The following is an 8,355-nucleotide window of genomic DNA, read 5'->3' on the forward strand; positions in this document are numbered from 1 at the left end:
CTTTTTAAAAACAAGTTAAACACCATCCTTTTATACGACACTTAAGTCACTTGTAGACTTGAAAGTGAGTTAGGATCACCTAAGCACTTTTAAGAAAACTTGTGATCTTAAGGTGATTTTACAAGTACTTTTGGCATTAGGATCACCTAACCACTTGTATGAGTAAACTCACACGTGTGTATAAGTAGTACGACTTGATTTGAAACCATGACTATAGGATCACCTTAACATGGCGTTCAAAGGTGTTGATGGGATTTAACATACCAACTAAACATATGATGTTTAACCGATCCCATAAAACTATAAGTTGCAAAGGGTTGCAATTGTCAAACGTTGACTACCTTGTTAATTCGAATAGTAGGATAAAGGTCACATAACTACTATTTGAATGAAACGTTGGGTTCTAGATTTTAATCAATAATTGTCTTGGAGACATTTAAAGGGTATTAAAGATTAAAATTTTATTAATATCGAAAATACTAATTTGAACTTTGTTAAAATTCTTTTAGATGGCCGCAAACAACGCACCGAACGCAATTAACCCACACGTGCATAATCTATCACTAAGATCCATTCTGGATAAGGATCGTCTAAACTTTAACAACTTCATGGATTGGTATCGAAACTTGAGAATTGTTCTCAAGCAAGAAAAGAAGTCTTATATTTTAGACGATCCTATTCCCGATGAACCCGATGTCAATAACTTGGATGCCTATGCGGATTGGTTAAAATACACCGAGGATTCGGTGCAAGTTTCTTGCCTCATGTTGGGAACAATGATTCCCGAGATCCAAAAGGATTTCGAGAATCATGGGGCGTATGACATGATAACCCAACTTAAGGAAATGTTCCTTACTCAAGCTCGGGTTGAGCGATTCGAAACGGTTTGAACGCTTCATGCATGTCATATGGAAGAAACCCAATCTTTTTCATCTTATGTACTTAAGATGAAGAGCCACATTGATCGGCTTGAACGGCTTAACTGTCCCGTCTCAAAAGAGTTAGCCACGGATTTAATCCTAAATGGCTTAACTAAAAGGTTTGAGACATTCGTCATGAACTACAACATGAATGGATGGGACAAAAGCATTGGTGAGCTTCACGCAATGCTTAAGACAGCCGAGGCCGGCATGGGTAAAAAGGTTTTACCCGTTCTTGCGATCAATGAGGGTGGCTCAAAGAAAAGTAATCACCCGGAACCAAAAGCAAAGGTTGCCGTTGGTAAGGGGCAAGTCAAGAAGGGGTTCAAGGGAAAGGCAAAGGCGGAGCCAAAGCCAAAGAAGCTAAAGGTTAGCGCTGAGGATCCGTGCTTTGGTTGAGGTGAGATAGGTCATTGGATGAGAAACTGTCCGACCTATCTCAAGGAGTTGAAAGCTAAGAGGGATGCGGGGCAAACCTCAGGTACAACTTTCATGATTCACAATGATCTTAATATTATTTCTTCTAACACGTGGGTATTGGATACCGGATGTGGAACTCACATATGCAATTCATTGCAGGGGTTCAAAAGAAGAAATGAGGTGAAGAAAGGAGATATAAGTCTCTTCATGGGCAATGGAGCAAAGGTTGACGTCCAAGCCCGAGGAGATTATGTTTTAAAGCTTCCAAATGGTTTGGAAATTGTTTTGAAAAATATTTTATATTCCCCTAGTTTGACTAGGAATATTATCTCTGTTTCTGTATTAAGACAATCTGGTTATGACTTTAAGTTTGTTGATAATGGTATTTATGTTTTCATGGATAATGTCTTTTATTTTAAAGCGATGTCGTTTTATGGCATTTATGAATTAATTCATGATGACTCATACATTGATAACTCGTTATACCAAGCTTACACCAAAAGACTCAAAATGGATTTGAGTAATACTTTTCTTTGGCATTGTCGTCTTGGTCACATAAACAAGAATCGTATTCATACACTTCGAAAGAATGGTCTTTTGAAATCAAATGTTGATTCATTTGATGAATGTGAATCTTGTTTATTGGGAAAGATGACCAAAGAACCCTTTAATGGAACAAATGAAAGGGCGAAAGACTTATTAGGTATCATACATTCGGATGTATGTGGACCTTTTAGGACAATGACAAGAAATGGTGAAAGATACTTAATTACCTTTACCGACGATTATAGTCGCTATGGGTATGTGTTCTTGTTAAGACACAAAAATGAGGCCTTTGAAATGTTCAAAGTCTTCCAAAATGAAGTACAAAATCAACTCAACAAAACAATCAAAGTACTACATTCTGATAGAGGAGGTGAATACCTCAATGATGCGTTTCTAGAACATCTTAGGAGTTGTGGGATTGTCTCACAACTTACTCCACCTGGAACACCACAACATAATGGTGTGTCCGAAAGGAGGAATCGAACTTTATTGGACATGGTTCGATCCATGATGGCTAGATGCTCATTACCTCTATCATTTTGGGGTTTCGCTGTGATCTCTGCTGCCCGTATTTTAAATATGGCACCAACCAAGAAAGTGGATAGGACACCTTTTGAAATATGGCATGGAAAGGCTCCAAAATTTTCATATTTAAAGGTATGGGGTTGTGAGGCTTATGTTAAGATCTACACCCCTGACAAACTTGAATGTCGATCCACTAAGTGTATATTTGTAGGATATCCCACGGATTCGATGGGATATTATTTCTACAATCCAAGCGAGCATAAAGTGTTTATAGCTCGAAAGGCTAAGTTCTTGGAAAGAAGGTTCCTTATGGAAGGAACTAATAGAACTGTAGAACTCGAAGAGGAACGAGAACTACAAGCCGATACACGTTTGGCTGACACTAGCAATCAACAAGAGGTTGTTGAGGATGATCAAATGGGTGATCAAAACACACAAAACATTCGCAAATCTGGTAGAGTTAGCACCCCACCTGAGAGATATGGATTTTTCATGGATGGATGCTACGTGGTTGATTCGGATGAACCCACCACATACCGAGATGCAATGTCGCAATCTGATTGTGACAAATGGCTAGAAGCCATGAATGTTGAGATGCAATCCATGCATGACAATCAAGTATGGGACTTGGTTGCTCCACCTCTAAATTCCAAGCTGGTTGGAAGTAAGTGGGTTTTCAAGAAGAAAACTGATATGCATGGAAACTTGGATACTTATAAAGCTAGACTTGTAGCAAAGGGTTTCACTCAAACTCAAGGGGTTGATTATGATGAAACTTTCTCGCCTGTGGCGATGCTAAAGTCTATAAGGATATTGTTTGACTATGAGATATGGCAAATGGATGTCAAAACTGCTTTTCTAAATGGGCATCTTAATGAAGATGTTTATATGGTTCAGCCTGAAGGTTTTGTCGATCCACAACATCCTAACAAAGTATGCAAGTTGAAGAAATCAATCTATGGATTGAAACAAGCTTCCAGAAGTTGGAATCACGGTTTTGATGATGAAGTTAAGAAATTTGGATTCATCAAAAACGCTGATGAAGCTTGTGTGTATAAGAAAGCTAGTGGGAGCATCATAACCTTTCTGGTATTATATGTCGATGACATATTACTGTTTGGAAATGACATTCCAACCTTGGAAGGTGTGAAAGCCTGGCTTGGAAGCTGTTTTTCCATAAAGGATCTTGGTGAAGCCGCCTATATTCTGGGAATAAGATTCTATAGGGATAGATCAAGGCGGTTGATAGGTTTGAATCAAAGTGCATACATTGACAAGATCTTGAAAAGGTTCAAGATGGAAAACTCTAAGAAAGGTTTGGTACCTATTCAAAGAGGAACGATGTTGAGTGCTTCTCAATGTCCAAGCTCAAAGGATGAGCAAGAAAAAATGAGTGGTATCCCATATGCATCTGCTATAGTATCCATCATGTATGCCATGATTTGCACTAGACCGGATGTGTCATGCGCCTTAAGCAAGACAAGTAAATACCAACAAAATCCGGGAACTAGCCATTGGATGGCTGTTAAGAGCATATTGAAATACCTTAGAAGGACTAAGGATATGCTTCTAATATATGGCTCTGGTGAGGAGGAACTCGTTGTAAAGGGTTACACTGATGCGAGTTTCCAAACTGATCGAGATGATTCTCGATCACAATCGGGATACGTTTTCGTTCTCAATGGTGGTGCTGTCTCATGGAAGAGTGCAAAACAAGACGTGGTAGCTTTATCCACCACTGAATCTGAATACATCGCCGCCTCCCTGGCAGCTCAAGAAGCTGCATGGATTAGAAAGTTCATTGCCGATCTAGGAGTGGTTCGTACCATTCAGGACCCTCTAGAGATCTTTTGTGACAACGAGGGTGCGATTGCTCAAATCAAGGAACCCCGCGCACATCAAAAGACTAGGCACATTGAGCGGAGATTCAACTACATAAGGGATGAAGTTGAAAAGGGAAAGATATGTATTCGCAAAGTTCACACTGATCAAAACATTGCGGACCCACTCACGAAACTCCTTGAAAGGCCAAAGCATGATAGTCATACTTGCGCCTTAGGACTTCGATATTCTAGTGATTGGATTTGATCAAAATTTGTATTTGGATATTGGAACAATTTTATTTTAACTCAATCATATGGTTTTGGTTATGGTCATTTTCTTGAGTTATGTTCCATTTTAGTATGTTTAAATCCGTGAATAATTTGAATTATTCTAAACGTCCATAGTCGTTCATATTTGTGGGAACAAATGTGAAAGTAAGACTATTATGAACTTTGATTGGTAGATATTCATGAGGTATGAATATAGCAAAGGGTTGCTTCCAAGGTTCATAGATATTTATGGGATAAATATTGGACTGGCCCGCTCTCAATTTTACTGCATGGAATCCTTGGGATTTGTGATCATAAGTAAATTTGAGTAAAGGCGAACTTCATAGTATCCTCCGACCTGAGATACATATTGGGTCTTGATATTCATCGACTATTATGCTTTGACTTAGTTCTTCGCTGCTCTGAAATATGTCAGTACATAAGGCTAAGCTCAAGTATAGTATAAGGTGATAGTGAGAGACGTATGTAGTCAATATGGGATTTGTCCCTCTTAGTCGTTGAGAGTTAAATGTCTAAGGCCTGACAAGTTAAATCAACAGAGAATGATCACTCTGTGTCTCTGGATTTAACATGACATTTGTGGCAAAAGGATAAATGATAGTTTCGCCTAAATCATTTTCAAGTATGGGACTTGAAAGGGATGATGTTATTGAATGGCACTTCGTCATACGTATTAGGGGTAGTAAACCGTAGTTAGGCGGTATTTGCTACTTGCATCAATCTTCTATGTATCTTGTGCAAGTGGGAGATTGTTGGACTTGGTCTGCCCAATAGACATATTAAATTGATGTGGCTAGTACGTTATGATCCAAGTCTGGTCATACCCAATAACAAGCTAGACAAACACCGATAATATTCGTTCATATATGATGTGATCATAACAAATGAATATTAACACTTGAGTTATTTGGAAAGGGGTTTCTAAATAAAATGTACTTGTGTAATAAACAAATCATATGGATGATTTATGTTTTATGAAAGAACATTACATAGTGTTATTTAAGTTGGTTAAATAACAATATGTGAATAATAATAACCAAGCATGTCTCTTAACATATAATAGGTTTTATAAGTTATAAGTTATAAACTTATAAAAGTATATATGTATGGATATATATATATATGTTTAAAGTTTTATAAAAGAAAAAGATAATAACTCTTTCAAATGTAATATTATTATATGTTTGAGTGGAGACATGCAAGGTGAGTGGAGACATGCAATGGTTATTATTGGTGGAGAGAAAGATGCCTTTAAATAAAACCAAGTCTTTCTCTTTCATTCTTTCATAACACACATAATTTCCAAGTAAACTTTTCTCTCTTCCTCTCTTGGGTATTTTCATCCAACATAAGAAAAGAAGAAGAAAATTTCAAGTGCAAATCCTAGCTAGAAGTGGTGTGTTGTTGAAGCTTGTGGTATGCTAGCTTGAGGAGTTCCATATTCAAGTTCTTACATTTCAATCATCATCTATTTCACCCGGTTTTGTCATATTGAAAGGTAGTAGTAACATGCATGGACTTATAGTGACATGCATGTATTTGATAGTGTGTAATTCGTATTTGGATCCGGGTTTGGGTTTTGCATGTTTAAAATTGGTTTTATACATATCATATTAACAAGATTTAAAACTTTTATGTCCGCTGCGTTTTTGGTAAAATAGGGATTTTATCACTTTGATAATCTTGTTAAAACCCAACAATATCAGACAGCACGTGGGTGAGCACGACACAGACAGTACCGAAAAAGGCGGGCATCCAAGTCGTCAAGGACGACTCAGGTAACGAGGTCGCCACCAGGCCGGTAACCGGGTGGTGCATTTGTATTGACTATCGTAAACTGAACGCGGCAACATCAAAAGATCACTTTCTGCTTCCGTTTATTGATCAAATTGTCGAAAAGTTATTTGGTCAAAAATTTTATTGCTTTTTAGATGGGTATTCTGGGTATAACCAGATAGCTATTCATCTTGAAGATCAGGAAAATACAACGTTTACGTGCCCGTATGGCACATTCGCATTTAGGCGAATGCCATTCGGGTTATGTAACGCCCCCGCCACCTTTCAGAGGTGCATGATGAGTATCTTTTCAGATATGGTGGGGGAGTCTTTGGAAATTTTCATGGATGATTTTTCGATTTTCGGCACATCTTTCGAGTCATGTTTAAACCAACTTGAAAAAGTTTTGAAAAGATGTGTCGAAACGAACTTGGTTCTTAGTTGGGAAAAGAGCCATTTCATGGTCCAAGAGAGAATTGTATTGGGCCATGTTGTTTCGAGTCGAGGGATCGAGGTGGACCGGGCTAAGGTCTAAGTCATTTCCACTTTACCTCATCCCACCAATGTCAAGGGCATTAGATCATTTCTGGGGCATGCCGGGTTTTATAGACGGTTTATTAAGGGTTTTAGTGACATTACCAAACCCTTATGTAATTTATTGCTTAAGGATGCCTAGTTTGACTTTAATGATGAATGTGCTAAGGCTTTTGACATTTTGAAATAAAAACTAGTTGAAGCCCCGATCTTGCAATCACCCGATTGGAGTTTACCTTTTGAAATAATGTGTGATGCAAGTGATTACGCGGCCGGGGATTTTTTGAGTCAACGGATTGACAAGAAACCCGTTGCTATATACTATGCAAGTAAAACCCTTTCGGATGCTCAATTGAATTATACCACAACCGAGAAGGAGTTACTAGCAGTAGTATATGCTCTAGATAAATTCCGGTCTTATATTTGGGGTAGTAAAGTTATTATATATTCTGACCATTCTGCTGTCAGGTACCTCGTGAACAAAAAGGATGCAAAATCGAGGCTTATCAGATGGGTTTTGCTGTTGCAGGAATTTGATCTAGAGATTCGGGACCAGAAAGGGAGTGAAAATGTTGTTGAGATCACTTGTCCCGAATTATAGTGGAAAATGACGACACAGATGGGCCCATTAACGAGTCCTTCCCGGATGAGCATATTCTGGCAGTTTCACAAAATCCCTGGTTTGCTCATATTGTTAATTTTAAAGTTGCAGATGATTTACCAGAGCATTGGCCGAGGAGAAAGAAGAAACAGTTGATGTCCCAAGCTAAACAATACATTTGGGACGATCCATATTTGTTTAAAATCGGTGCAGATCAGATGATCAGATGATGCATACCCGAGGAGGATGTCAGAGCGGTGTTGGAACACGCACATTCGTCTGCGTGTGGTGGTCATTTTAGTGGCAAGAAAACTGCTCAAAAGGTTTTAACGAGTGCTTTCTTTTGGCCATCCTTGTTTAAGGATGCTCATGAGTTTGCGACACACTGTTTAAAGTGTCAACAACTCGGGAGTATTTCAAAGAGGGACGAGATGCCCTTGAACCCGATCCTTGTTGTTGATATTTTTGATGTTTGGGGGATCGGTTTCATGGGCCCGTTTCCTAACTCGCACGGTAATCTGTATATCCTAGTGGCCGTTGATTATGTGTCTAAATGGGTCGAGGCAATAGCCCCTAGGACAAATGATCATACAGTCGTTTGCAATTTCGTTCAAAGTAATATTTTCTCTAGATTTGGAGTCCTTCGAACTATCATAAGTGATGGGGGATCTCATTTTAAGAATTTTAAATTCGGTAAATTGCTTAAACGATACGGTGTTGATCACAGAATAGCAACTCCTTACCATCCACAAACTAGTGGACAAGTGGAGGTTTCTAATAGGCAAATTAAACAAATTTTGCAGAAAACCTTTCGGGCGGACCGAAAAGATTGGTCAACTAAGTTGACTGATGCTCTATGGGCCTACCGAACTGCCTATAAAACGCCAATTGGAACCACCCCTTATAGACTTGTGTATGG

The sequence above is a fragment of the Bidens hawaiensis genome, unplaced genomic scaffold (genome assembly GCF_021521415.1).
Source record: "Bidens hawaiensis isolate Kalapana, Puna unplaced genomic scaffold, B.hawaiensis_p1.1 tig00042885_1, whole genome shotgun sequence".
In the NCBI taxonomy this organism is placed as follows: Eukaryota; Viridiplantae; Streptophyta; class Magnoliopsida; order Asterales; family Asteraceae; genus Bidens; species Bidens hawaiensis.